We start from the raw sequence: 14,904 nt of genomic DNA, 5'->3' as shown, positions 1-14,904 counted from the left end.
ACTATTATTCAACATAGTTTTGGAAGTTTTAGCCACAGCAATCAGAGAAGAAAGAGAAATAAAAGGAATCCAAATTGGAAAAGAAGAGGTAAAATTGTCACTCTTTGCAGATGACATGATATTATGTGTAGAAAACCCTAAAGACTGTACCAGAAAACTGCTAGCACTAATTGATGAGTTTAGTAAAGTAGCAGCATCCAAAATGAATGCACAGAAATCTCTTGCATTCCTATACACTAACAACGGAAGAGCAGAAAGAGAAATTAAGGAAACTCTCCCATTCACCATTGCAACAAAAAGAATAGAATACCTAGGAATAAACCTACCTAGGGAGGCAAAAGATCTGTATGCAGAAAACTTTAAGACACTGATGAAAAAAATCAAAGACGACACAAACAGATGGAGGGACATACCATGTTCCTGGATTGGAAGAATCAACATCCTGAAAATGACTGTACCACCCAAAGCAATTTACAGATTCAATGCAATCTCCATCAAATTACCAATGGCATTTTTCAGAGAACTAGAGCAAGAAATCTTACGATTTGTATGGAAACACAAAAGACCCCGAATAGCCAAAGCAATCTTGAGAAGGAAACATGGAGTTGGTGGAATCAGGCTTCCTGACTTCAAACTATACTACAAGGCCATAGTGATCAAAACAGTATGGTACTGGCACAAAAATAGAAAGGAAGATCAATGGAATAGAATAGAGAACTCAGAAGTAAGCCCAAACACATATGGGCACCTTATCTTTGACAAAGGAGGCATGAGTATACAATGGAAAAAAGACAGCCTCTTCAACAAGTGGTGCTGGGAAAATTGGACAGCTACATATAAAAGAATGAAATTAGAACACTTCCTCACACCATACACAAAAATAAACTCCAAATGCATTAAAGACCTACATGTAAGGCCAGACACTATTAAACTCCTAGAGGAAAACATAGGCAGAACACTCTATGACATCCATCAAAACAAGATCCTTTTTGACCCACCTCCTAGACTCATGGAAATAAAATCAAGAATAAACAAATTGGACCTCATTAAACTTAAAAGCTTTTGCACAGCAAAAGAAACAATAAACAAGACTAAAAGGCAACCCTCAGAATGGGAAAAAATAATTGCCTATGAAACAATGGACAAAGGATTAACCTCCAAAATATACAACAGCTCATGCAGCTTCATAGCAAAAAAGCAAATAACCCAATCCACAAATGGGCAGAAGACCTAAATAGACATTTCTCCAAAGAAGACATCCAGATGGCCAACACACACATGAAAAGATGCTCAACATCACTAATCATCAGAGAAATGCAAGTCAAAGCCACAAGGAGGTATCACCTCACACTGATCAGAATGGCCATCATCACAAAATCTGGAAACCACAAATGTTGGAGAGGGTGTGGAGAAAAGGGGACTCTCCTGCACTGTTGGTGGGACTGTAAGTTGGTACAGCCACTATGGAAAACAATTTGGAGGTTCTTTAAAAAACTACAAATAGAACTTCTATATGATCCAGTAATCCCACTCCTGGGCATATACCCAAAGAAAATCATAATCCCATAAAGAAACTTGTACCATAATGTTTATTGCAGCACTATTTACAATAGCCAGGACATGGAAGCAACCTAAATGCCCATCAACAAATGAATGGATACAGAAGATATGGCATATATACACAATGGAATATTACTCAGCTATAAAAAGGAATGAGATGGAGCTATATGTAATGAGGTGGATAGAGCTACAGTCTGTCATACAGAGTGAAGTGAGAAAGAGAAGGACAAATATTGTATGCTAACTCACATATACAGAACCTAAAAATGGTACTGATGAACTCAGTGACAAGAACAAGGGCACAGATACAGAGAATGGACTGGAGAACTCGAGGTATGGGAGGCGGCGGGGGGTGAAGGGGAAACTGAGACGAAGCGAGCGAGTAGCACAGACATATATATACTACCAACTGTAAAATAAATAGTCAGTGGGAAGTTGTTGTATAACAAAGGGATTCCAACTCGAGGATGGAAGATGCCTTAGAGGACTGGGGCGGGGAGGGTGGTGGGGACTCGAGGTGGGGGGTAGTCAAGGAAGGGAGGGAATATGGGGATATGTGTATAAAAACAGATGATTGAACTTGGTTTACCCCCAAAAAATAATAATTAAAAAAATGCGAAAAAAAATAGTCCGACAAAAACATGTACTTAATAGCTTCAGTCTATCAAAATCTTATCAAAACTCTTAAGCACTTAATGCCTAGTAAAATTCTCATTTGTCTGGAGTTATCATTCAGGATGCAACTCTAGTTATTAGTCTTGGCTCCATAAAGTCTTTTGTTTTAATGAAAAGCTTATAGTAAGTCTTAACTTATTTTTCCCACTAAGAATAATTCATTTTCTTCAGATTCAGTTATTAAAAAACAGTACAAAAATTACTTCAGAGAAGGAAACAATTATGCTGAGATAAAGTAGAAAACAGCAACTCTGAGACATCATCCTCTAGGCCAAACAGAGACTTTATACAATCTTGGACTGAGATTTCCACAAGTAGACTGCACACAGTTACTGTGATCAGCCTGGCATATTCAGGAATTTCTATGAGAGCCATGTAGTTTCAGAGCAGCTTCAGATTGTAGAGATCTGAGCTGAGAGACATTTAATAATCATCTATTTTATCACACTTGTTCTCCAAATTCAAAAACATAAATTATTGCAGTTTAGTTGAATTGTTATGCTCACAAAATATTTTATTGATGGAATCAACACTAGAAATAAAGTTCTCCAAGTCTTTCTTGTCTGTTTCCAGTATATACCCTCCCTAACTTTAATTTCAAAGAAGTATGAATTCTGTCACATGAGTGCTAGGCTCTGTTATATTGTATGGCTCTATTTTGGCTCTTTTTGTATTTTCTTAGGTGGATGACACTATATTTTGGGTACAGCTAATCTAGAAAAAATAGTAGTCCCAAGCAAAGGAATTTTTCTGAAGGCTTGTTTAATGTTTTTCATTTGACATTACCAATTAATGTATCCTCTGGATTTTAATATAAAATTTTGTAAAAATTACATAAGAAATAAGAATTTAAAAGAAGTTTCAGTTTTACTATGTCTTCAGTATCCACTCTGAACATCAATATTCTCATCTTTAAAAATGGTGTATTTTATATCTACATTTTAGGCTCTAGTCAGGATTAAGTTAGTTGATTCAAAGCACCTCACAAATTACTTCCTTTACTGTATTAGTCCTCCACAATTCCTATAACAGAATCTTAGGTGTAATATTAGCTTGCTTTCTGGTATTACAGGTAGGTAATTCAATGCATTTTTTACCATAGATATTGGCTATACCGTATGTATTAATTGCTTATTAGAGATGCATCAGTAACTTAATATCTATCAACTTCCTTCTTGAAATTCTTCTTTTGAGAGAACTTTATTTCAACAAAGTTCCTAGAAAAAGATTGGGATGTGCTTTAAAAATATGTGTTGAGTTCTTGGCAATTTGTAAAAGTAAAATAGGAGGAAAAGCACAGTTCATACGGGGATTCACTACTTTCCTTTGTTGTGGGATTTCTGGAGAAAAATGAAATACTCTTCAAGCTTGTAGACCTCCAGGCAAGGTATGCTAGTGTACTAAGTGGGAGGATATGATGTGTCTTAGGAGACAGAGGGCGTTTCACACTGCACATGGGTTACTAGCAGCTTCATAGTTGTAACCAAGGCTACTTAGTCCAGCTAACTACTTTGGGGACTGAGCTCTGCACAGTGACACAACACAGCAAAGGAGGGACTCAGAATAAAATGATGACACAGATGAAATGGTGCAAAGCTACTTCAGAAATGAGGTAATATAATTCACTAAAAATCAAGTGTCATTACAGATTCATACACATAACTATCTACTTAAAGCATGGCTTTTCATGGAAATCATTTACATCTTCTAAAAGAGTATTAAGACAATCCAAGTTAGGGTGGCAACTATGAGAGCACAGTATAGCATCAGAGTTTCTGAAGGCATTTTGTTACCAAATGGGTAAAAAATGGGTAGTGGTGGTGTTAGTCTCACAAAACTTTAAATTTTGACATAGTCTTGTACTTCTTAATGATATCAGATCCATCAGCTAGATTTTTCCTCCGAAATCCTAATTTTGTTTATATTGAGAGTATGTTGAGGCAAGTAGCCCTCTTTTTATTTATTATTTATTTGTTTATTCATTTATTTATTATTTATTTACATTTTCACATCTGAAGAACTGTCTTAATGTTTACAGTAAGAGCATATTACCTTCAGGGCTGAGCAGATTCAAATAGGCTATAAACCATGGCACTATTTGGGATTGTATGCTAATGTTTAGAGAGCAGCAGTATGGCCACATTAAACTTCTAAATTCTTTTAAAGTGTCATTTAAATAAATTCTTTATACATTAGAATTGCATCACACATTCTGAGCAATACAGAATTCTATGAAATACTCGATTTACAAACAGAATGCATATGATTGCTTGGGATAGGTTTTTGTTTTTCTATTTTAGTAAAATTTAATAGTTTCAAACAAGGGATGAAGCCACCAGAAAAGGATGGGGGAGAGGGTAGGATCAAAAAATAGAGGTAATACAACAATTTCTAGATTTCAACTTACAGTTTTTATATCAAATATTAAAATTACATACAAATTGTTTTTCAATACATTCTAGCTTCAATTGCTATTGGTAAAAATAACTCATGTCAACATGTCATTTTAAAGACATAGAATGGGAAAGAAAATAATAGTACAGTGAGAGTGACAGACATTTCTTGCCAAAATATGAATAATTCCAACTCTTTTATGCAGCTTTCATTTCTTTTGGGGAGTGAGAGCTTATTCAGTTGCTGTTTTGTGCTTGGTATGTATTTTATACCATATTGTCAGTTAAGTAGGTTAAATAAATGCAACTCCCCATACTTTGAAGCCTGAATGAAAGAATGAAAAAAAAAAATCACTTTGAAAGAACAAAGTATCCTTAGTCAGTCGAGAGATATGCCTGGTGAGGAAGAGCTTTTCCAAACTTAAGAAACAATTTGGTAATGATGGCTAACATTTATTTTGAAAACCTGTTGTCAGTAAATGTATTCATATAAAGACACTGCAAATTTTATTCTTCACAAATTAACTTTTGGCTTTGACATTTATTTACATTCACTTGAAAGTAAATAAAACTATGTACTTTCTATCTTCTCATTTTACTATCTTATGTACAACAATGACTATATTTATTTTCAAGATTAATGCTAATTTTATAATTTGAATTTTATACTGCACATATATATTCTTAAGAAATTTAGATTATTCTTCTCAGCTGACATCTATCTTTATATTTTAAATATCTTCATGTAAAATTGTAATCAAATTTAATTTCATACTCTATCTTTTCAGAGTTCAAGATTTGTTTTTCTTTTTTTTTTAAAGAAAGCTTAGGACTCATTTGCTTAACAACTTTTATATGTAACATACAGTAGTATTAATTATATTTATCATGTTGTACACTACATCCCTAGTACTCATTTATCTTCTAACTGCAGGTTTGGCCTTTTGACTGCCTTCACCCTTTGCCCAACCTACCACCTCTGATAACCACAAATCTGATCTCTTTTTCTATGAATTTGTTTGTTTCTTTTTGAAGTGTAACTGATCTACAACACTGTGTTAGTTCCTGGTGCACAGCATAGTGATTCAATATTTCCATACATTTCAAAACGGTCACCACAATAAGTCTAGTTATAATACATCACCATACAAAGATATTATATTGTTATTGACTATATTCCCCACACTGTACATTTCCATACCTCTGACTCATCTATTTTGTACTAGACATTTGTACCTCAATCTTGCTCACCAATTTCTCTCATCCGCCTATGACCCTTCTCTTTGGCAATCACCTGTTTATTCTCTGTATCATCCATGACTCTGTTTCTGTTTTGTTATGTGCATTAATTTGTTTTGTCTTTTTAGATCCACATATAAATGAACTCATACAGTATTTGTCTTTCTCTGTTTGACTTATTTGACTTAGTACAATACCTTGTAGGTCCACTTATATTGTTGCAAATGGCAAATTTTCATTCCTTTTATGACTGAGTAATATTCCCTTGTGTACACACACACACACACACACACACACATCATCATCATCATCATCATCATCATCATCATCTTTATCCATTCATCTATTGATGGGAACTTAGGTGGCTTCCATATCTTGACTGTTGTAAATAGTGCTGTGACTAACATTTGGGTGTGCATATCTTTTCAAATTACCGTTTTTTTTTCTTCAGATAAATGCCCAGGAGTGGAATTGCTAGATTGCATGGTGGTTCTATTTTTAATTTTTGAGAAACCTGCATACTGCTCTCCATAGTTGCTGCACCAATATACATTACAGCCCACAATGTATGAGGGTTCCCTTTTATCCACATCCTCTCTAACATTTGTCATTTGTGGACCTTTTGATAATAGCAATTGTGACGGACATGAGGTGATGCCACATTCTGATCTTGAGTTGCATTCCCTGATGGTCAGTGATGGTGAGCACCTTTTCATGTGCATGTTGGCCATCTGTATGACATCTTTGGAAAAATGTGTATTCATATCCTTTGCCCACTTTTTAATTCAGTTATTTGTTCTTTTGATATTGAGTTATGTGAATACTTTGCCTGTTTTGCATATTAAACCATTATCATTCAAACAATCCTTATATTGTTTGAAAATATGTTTTCCCATTTAGTAGGTGCCTTTTTGTTTTGTGATAGTTTCCTTCACTGTGCAAAAGCTTTTTAGTCTGATGTAGTCCCAGCTGTTTATTTTTGTTTTTGTTGCTCTTGCCTAAGGAAACAGTTCTACAAAACTATTGCTGAGGCTGATGTCAAAGAGTGTACTGCCAATGTTTTCTTCTAGAACTTTTCTTCAAGAAATGCCATCTTGCCCACTCCCCCTATTTCACAGTCTTAAATGTTTTCATAATTCTGATAATTAATTGTAGTAAAAATAAATTTAAATAAGTATGCATCAGTCTTATTTGAAACACTATAGACTGTCCATCAAATATTTCACAGACTCCACAATTCACATGAACTTAGTTCTAGGAATTTCTTTTTTTCTGGTCTCAGTTCTATTGGAAGATCATAATCTTGTTTGGCAAAAATGTTAATAATGTGTCCATCTTCATATAAACTCCATAATTTAATGGAAGTGAAGTATAATCTTAATTCATATACTCTTTGTGGATACTTTATTTACAATATTAGCTTTAAAAAGTTAATAGTTGCTTCACTCATCTCTACTCTATTTCTGTAAAAATAGATTTGTATTATAAACAAATTCAAGGGTATTATCTAAAATATATGCTTAATTCAGTTTCCCAGTATCCTTAGTTTGTTCAAGGAAAACGCTTTACAATGCATGTCTGTGGTAGTCAGAATAGTGAGCTCCAAATATGTTTACATACTAATCCCTAGAACCTGTAAGTTAAATACATGTGAATATACACAACAAGGAAGATTTAAGGTTGCAAAAAAAATTAAAGATCTAATTGGATGACCTTAAAAGAAGGGTATTATCTTGGATTATCTGGAAATTCAATATAATCACAAGGGCCCTTAAAAAGTGGAAGAAGGAGACAGAAGAGGAGGTCAGAGTGATGCAATGTACAAACTCAACCCACCATTCTTGGCTTTAAGGTTGAAAGAAGAGAATGAGGAGGCAAAGAATTTGGATGGTCTCTCAAGACTGAAAAGAAGAAGAAATGGGGTTATCTCTTAGAGCCTCCAGAAGGAATGCAGCCCAGCCAACACTTTGATTAGCCCATTGAGGCTCTTTCCTTACTTCTGAGCTATTTATCATTAAGGTAATAAATTTGTGTTGTTTTAAATCACTAAGTTTGTGGCAGTTTGCAACAGCAACTATAGAAAACTAATAGCTTCTTTTATTTGTAATACACACCTCCTAAAAAATTGTGAGAATTATAGATGGCATGCACCTGTGGAAAATGCAAAAAGGCAATATATGAAGAATAAGTAGCTTAACACCCCAACTCTTTTTTTGTGGGAGAATATATTATACTACTATGTATATATAATGACTGTATTATATATTATATATATATATAATTTAATATATATTTATAAAAATAATTGTAATAAAATATATTTGGAATTGGATTTGAAATATGCCAAAGTCATTGTCACAATAAAAAAATTCTTGATTCAAGACAGACTTGAACTAGCACATTGCTAATTGTTTTGAAGAAAAATCTCATGATATCTCTAGGCTATCAATTCACAAATGTATGTCACTTGCTCTTCAACTTTATCAGAAGGAAAGAGTGGCCACATCAGGGACCTCATTCCATGGAGCACGTTCACAAGTTTCTCAGGACCAGTGCTTCTCAATGCTTCCCTGAAATTTGATATCAGTAATTAATATTGCTTCATTAAAGCACATCACATGGTAGGGGGGCAAAGGGGAAGCTGGGAAGCAGTGAGAGAGTAACATTGACATATATACACTACCAAATGTAAAATAGCTACTGGGAGGTTGCTGCATAACACATGGAGATAAACTCGATGATGGGTCATGACTTAGAGGGCTGGGATAGGGAGGGTGGGAAGGAGTCACAGGAGGGGGGGATATGGGGATATATGTATAAATACAGATGATTCACTTTGTTGTACAGCAGAAACTGTCACAACAGTGTAAAGCAATTATAGTTCAATAAAGAGCTAAAATAAATAATAAAATAAAATAAAATAAAGCAAAGTCAGCATGAATAAAATTCATTAATTGGGTCAAAGGTTTTGAACCTTTTCTTTTATGTTAAAGAAGCTTAAAAATGACAGATGCATATACTGGAAATGATGTAGTGCCTCCTTATCCCTGGCTAGGCTCCTACCAGAATCACAGTTTGTTCTCTATAATTGCCTAATGTTTGTAAAGTGCTCTGAAGTCAAAGTCACTCCCAAAGTGCTGAGTGGGATCATCACGCCTGGACAAATCTATTGAGGAAAAGCATATGTCATCATTTTCCATGCCTCTTCAAAGGAAAGTGAATATTTACCATGAAAGAAAACAAAACAAGGCAACATAAGCAAACAAAACAGAAAGAGAACAATTTCAAAGTAAGTTGCAGACCAGTTTAAAAGGAAACAAAACCCTGTGCTACTTCCGTTCATGCCAGACACAGCAGGTCCTGTTATACAGGAACACAAGGACCAGAAACACTGGGACACCTGCCAGCAGAGGCCACACTTCCTGCAGCCCAAGGGAGAGACTGGTTAATAGGACAGTTTTGGGCACTTGGGGTTGCATATAAAGGCAGTTTTTGATATCTGTGTGTAGCAGTTGTGTTAACTATCATGCCAGTGTCTTTCTGCTATAGTGATACATTTACTTAAGAGCATTTTAACAAGTGGGAATGTGATGGTGAATGTGATTCTGCCTATGATAACAGAATGGCCATATATGGGTTGCGCACATGTAGATGGGCTGCACTATTGGTAGTGCATTATGACTAGATGATATTTCTTAGTGTGTTGCATGATCTAAACTGAACTAAATTTCCAGTGCAGGGGAAAATGGCAGATGGGTTTGATAGGATCATTTGTACATGCTGTAAATGAGGGACCACAATATGTGAAGTAGCAACAAAGATGGGAGTGAGCATAAATGAGGTGAGTTTAGACAGTGGTCTTTGTCCTATAGCTACACATGTGTTTTAGGGCCTCATTGTGACTTTTGTTGATCCCAGATACTTTTGCCTTTGTGGGTCTCTCTCTCGATAGATAGATATATAGGTAGAGATAGATATATGTACATATAGGTAGCTATACATATAGATAATACACATTATATAATATAATTATATATTATATATTAAATATTAAATACAGTCCTGGATATACGCATTACTATATTATTATTCATTACTATCATACATATTTTTCCTTTAGTTTTAAAAATAAGTTGAAATTAAAATATTTTCATGGACTTATAAAATTACCATGGGTGAGCCTTAGGCAACTACGCTTAACATGTCTGATAAAAAATTGTCTCTGGTGTTTATAATGATTAATAACATCAGCAATTCTGTGTTCATTCAGATTTCTCTGATTCTATATTTTTGACATATCAAACTCACCTTGGTAAAATATAGGCAAACTGATTAATTAAAATTCACAGTATGAATGTGCTCAGAATAAATTATTTATGCATATGGGTTTAAACACTAAAATGATGATTAAAGCTATCAAATCTACTTCCCTTTTTTCATCCACAGTGTCCAAAAACATATTGAAAATAGTGAGTATTTTATGAAAATGTTCTACAATCTACGCGTATCCTCTCTCAACCACATGAGTGAACAGTGGAAATGACTGTATTAGTCCAGGCAAGGCATGTGCAGCAAAGTATGTGTGCAGGGTGGCACTTATAGAAGAACCCCAACTGCCCCCATTACCCTGTGAGGGCTACGTGAGGAACCAAAGAATGGGAAACAACAGCTCATGTGTCACCTGACACAGCTGCATGGATAGAGGTGGCTTACAGACATTAAACTCCTTTCATTTCTGCCTTAGTAAAATTCTCCACCAATGGGACATGCTATAGGTAAGCTAGAAACTCCTGGAATCCAGTCTTTATGCTGAGACAACACAGTAAGCTCAGCATTTTTCTCTAGAAGAAGAAATGTTTATTTAAAATGATCTGTAATTTGGCTTCTTACAATTTCAGCCTTACTTTTTCTGAATTTATATGAATATGTGAATTCCTGTTAAATGTATACATTTAAGTTTGACAATATAACACTTATTTCCTAGCAATGTTGTAAAATGCAATAAGAATAGCAAATGGGTTAAATATCATTTGACCTAATGTAGATTGGTTTTGTTGTGGTAAGAGTACATAAAATGGGATGGTTAGTTTAGACCACAGTAACCACCACTTCTAGAAACAGATAAATAACAATTATTTGATTCCCAGCACACTGCCTTTCTTTCAAGGAACTCAGGGAAGTATGTTCACACATCACCTGTGTAAAACGGGAACAATTTATGTTCTTTCAACTGTGAACACCAATCACACATGGGCATTTGCAAATTTACATGAGATGGAAAACAATTTCAAGGCAATCAACTAAACCACAATAAAAATTACACATGCATCACAGGGTTGGGAGAGGGATAAAAATGTGACTTTCCAAAAGAGAATCAGTTTGCGTGTAACTCTGGCTGAAGGGGCTGGTGCCCTGAGTGACAAAGAGCTATCTGTAGGCAAATGAGAGTGTAGATTGATTTGCTAACTCAGCCTGCAATAGGAAATGCATGTGTCCAGGGATGCAGTGCTATAAAGAAAGGCCCTAACTCTGTATGGTTACATGCTGCTCTGTGCCAGGTCATAACTGCTAACTTGAAATAATTTGACCTGTTTTCAGCAACTGATTTGATGGTAACAGAAATTCTATTCATTTATACATTTTTTTTCCAAATGTAAAAGAATTCTAAAATATCTATTGTTTTTGAAATCTAAATAGTCATTCAGGTTTAAAATGAAATGGCCTATTTAAAGGACTGAAAATAAAAGGCAATATTTTTAGGGCAGTGGCCCAGATGATGGAGTAGAAAGACTCTGAACTCACCTCCTTCCACGTGCACACCAAAATTACAACTATTTACAGAACCACTATTGGTGAGAATGACCTGAAGTTTAGCAGGAAAGATTTTCCACACCTAAAGATATAAAGGAGCTACAAGAAAACAGGTAAAAGGGGTGGTATAGTCAAGACTTACATTTGCAGGTAGACGACCCACAAATGGGAAGATAATCGCAACTGCAGAGGATCAACCCAAGGAGAAAGGAATCCATCTTGCATCACAGCCTGGGGAGCCTTCACTGGAAAGACAAACATCTGGCTTTGAAGGACAGCAGAGCTTGCATGCAGGAGAACTGGAGGGCCATAGGAAAGAGACTTGATCTTAAATATTTCACACACTCCATTTGAAAAGGGCCTGGGCCAGACACACTTGCTGATCTTGGAGTGACTCTAGAGACCCAGGAGTAGCTGGGACACCCCCTGGGGATGTAGAGACATAGATGCTGGTAGAAGTCAGTTGTGAGAGCTTATTCTACCATGAGAACACTGCTGCTGGAAAGCATCATTTTGGAGTCCTCCCTCAAGCCTATTAGTGTTGGGGGCTTTCTTACCCACCTGCCTGTTGGCACCAGTCTCTGTACCACCCAGGGAAAGCAGCCAGACATGTGGGGACACAAGCCACCAACCAGCTGCCTGACACCAGCCCCACACTCCCCAGGATGCCCAGAAAGTCACTCCAGGACTCAGAACTGCCCAGCAGCAGAGTGGGCCTGGCCCCAGGACCCTAAGAACACACAGCCAGCCAAGCCAGAAACCAGCATCTCTCACTAGCAGGCTGGGGCCTGCAGTGGGACCCCATGGCCCCACATCCCAGAACTTGGACCTGGCCACAAGCAGACCAGCACCAGTCCCAAGCCTTGAAGCCAACTGCCCCCAGACACAGTTCCACCTACTAGAGGGTTGGCACCAGCCCTGGAATACCTGGGATCACAGCCTGTCATGCTGCTACTCAGCCTCACTCACCAGCAGAATGGCAGCATCAGCAAGAGACAACACTTAAAAATAAGCTGCACCTGGGGGGCCAGGCCCCACCATAGCAGAAGGGGCCACTCAGCCCACATAAGGGGCACCCCTACATCATGTAGGTCTTCCTTGTGATCAGAGAAGAGTGTGCTGCTGGGCCCTGTAGGATGTCTTCTATATAACACCACTTCTTCAAAACTGGGAAATGTAAACAAATTACCTAATACAAATAAACATAGGGAACTAGGCAACAGATGAACATGCTTCCAAAGAAGAGGACAGGATAAAAACTCAGAAGAAGTGGCATTAAACAATCTACTCAATGAAGGGGTCAAGGTAATGATCATAAAGATGCTTAACACGTTCAGAAAAAGAATGGATGAACACAATGAGAAGTTTAACAAACAGAAAACATGAAGAAGAACTAAGCAGAACTGAAGAATCATGACTAAAATAAAAAAATTAAGCAAGAAGGAATCAATAGTAGATTAGAAGACAAAGAAGAACAGATCGGTGAACTGGAATATATAGTAGTGGAAATCACCCAAGCTGAGTGTAAAAGGAAAAAAAGAAAAAAAAAAAAAGATGAGGACAGTTTAAAAGACCTCTGGAATAATATCAAGAGTACTAAAAACTGAATTTTGAGCAGAAACTCTGCTGAACAAAAGTAAGTGGAACAATATATTTAAAGTGATAAAAAGAAAAAAGAAAAAAACTACAAACAAGAATACTCTACCCAGCAAGACTATCATACAGATTTGAGGGATAAAGAAAGAGTTTTACAAATAAGCAAAAGCTAAAAGAATTTAGCACCACAAAACACACTTTACAAGAAATGTTACAGTGACTTCACTAAGAAAATAAAAGATTACACCTAGAAATGAAGTAAGTGCTTCTCAACATTGTCATCCATTCATTCTTTTGTTCAACATTTTTTTTTTTTGAATACCTGCTCTATGCCAGGCACTCTTCTGCAAACCTAAGGAATCAAACAAAATTTCTACCCTTATCTTGGTTTACATACTAGCAGAAGAGAGTATAGAGTACATTGTTTGTTATGTAAAGGGCTATAGTGCAGCAAATAATAATAGTTGGTGCCCTGGGATAGGAGTTGATGCTTCTCACAACCTGAGCACCTGAGACCACAGGTGCACCCACCCAAACACCTGACAGCCATGGGGATGAAGTCTCAGTGCACCAGTGGGGGCAAGATTGGGATGCAAGCAGTAATGTTGCATTTTGAGCTCTCTGAGAAAGCAAAAGTTTCAGTTAAATTTGTTTTAGAAGAAATTTTTGCTTTTTCTTTATAAATAATTCAAGTTGACTTACTTTGAATTCATTTCAGTTATTCACCTGATGAGATAAGGTTCTTCCCAACAAAATTTTGAAATAAAGATTGCTTAGGCCTCAACCCTAAATCAACACAAATCCCTGTCATTGTAAATTTGAAGCATGTTGAAATATGTTCTCTAAGCTGAAAATTTCTGAAACAGTTTATTTGTCAATTACCTTTACAGTTTAAGAGAAGACTTAAAACAAATCAACCCACAGTATAGCACAGGGAACTCTACTCAATATTCTGTAATAACCTATATGAGAAAATAATCTGAACAAGAATGGATACATGTATATGTATAACTGAATCACTTTGCTGCATACCTGAAGGTAACACAACATTGTAAATTAACTATACTCCAATAAAAGCAAACAAACAAACAAAAACAACCCTGTAGGACTCTCATCACTAAGCAATCCCAGTTGCCTAGTTATGGCGAGGACAATTTAACAATAATATGCATAAAGAATAAACAGCACTCTACTACCTCCTGTTGATCTAGATCTTTTTCAAAGCATTTAGGTTACTACGTATTCTTTGCGGTTGTTCCTGGAGGGGCCATCCAGAGATTTATTAGGTCTAGTTCTCTGATTTCCAGCAGATGAAATCTTTAATTAGCCCCAGGTGGATTCCTGACACTATTTTAAAATACTTGCAGGGAAGAATGCATCATAGGAAAAGAGTAGAAAAGGGTATAAAAAAAGCATATACCTAAAAACATGTATTTCTTACATATGCAAACCTTTCATAAACTAAAATTTACTTTCCCCCTCTTAACTATAGTTATACATTTTTCCTGGCTTTTTAGTAACATATTTCCCCATGATTTAATCAATAAGTTGAGCTTTGATGAATAATAAATAAAGCAAATCAACCTAAGAAACAACAAGAACAATTATTTTCTCTTTTTATTTGACTCTA

General features: G+C 36.0%; 1 protein-coding gene across 1 annotated transcript in view; it reads right to left on the bottom strand.

Annotated features, from left to right (window-relative positions):
- EYS (eyes shut homolog) overlaps positions 1-14,904 on the bottom strand; it is a 1,676,468-nt gene that overhangs the window by 1,430,031 nt on the left and 231,533 nt on the right. The window lies entirely within an intron of this gene.

The sequence above is a fragment of the Hippopotamus amphibius genome, chromosome 6, assembly GCF_030028045.1.
Source record: "Hippopotamus amphibius kiboko isolate mHipAmp2 chromosome 6, mHipAmp2.hap2, whole genome shotgun sequence".
In the NCBI taxonomy this organism is placed as follows: Eukaryota; Metazoa; Chordata; class Mammalia; order Artiodactyla; family Hippopotamidae; genus Hippopotamus; species Hippopotamus amphibius.
This window is presented reverse-complemented; position numbering and strand designations above follow the sequence as displayed.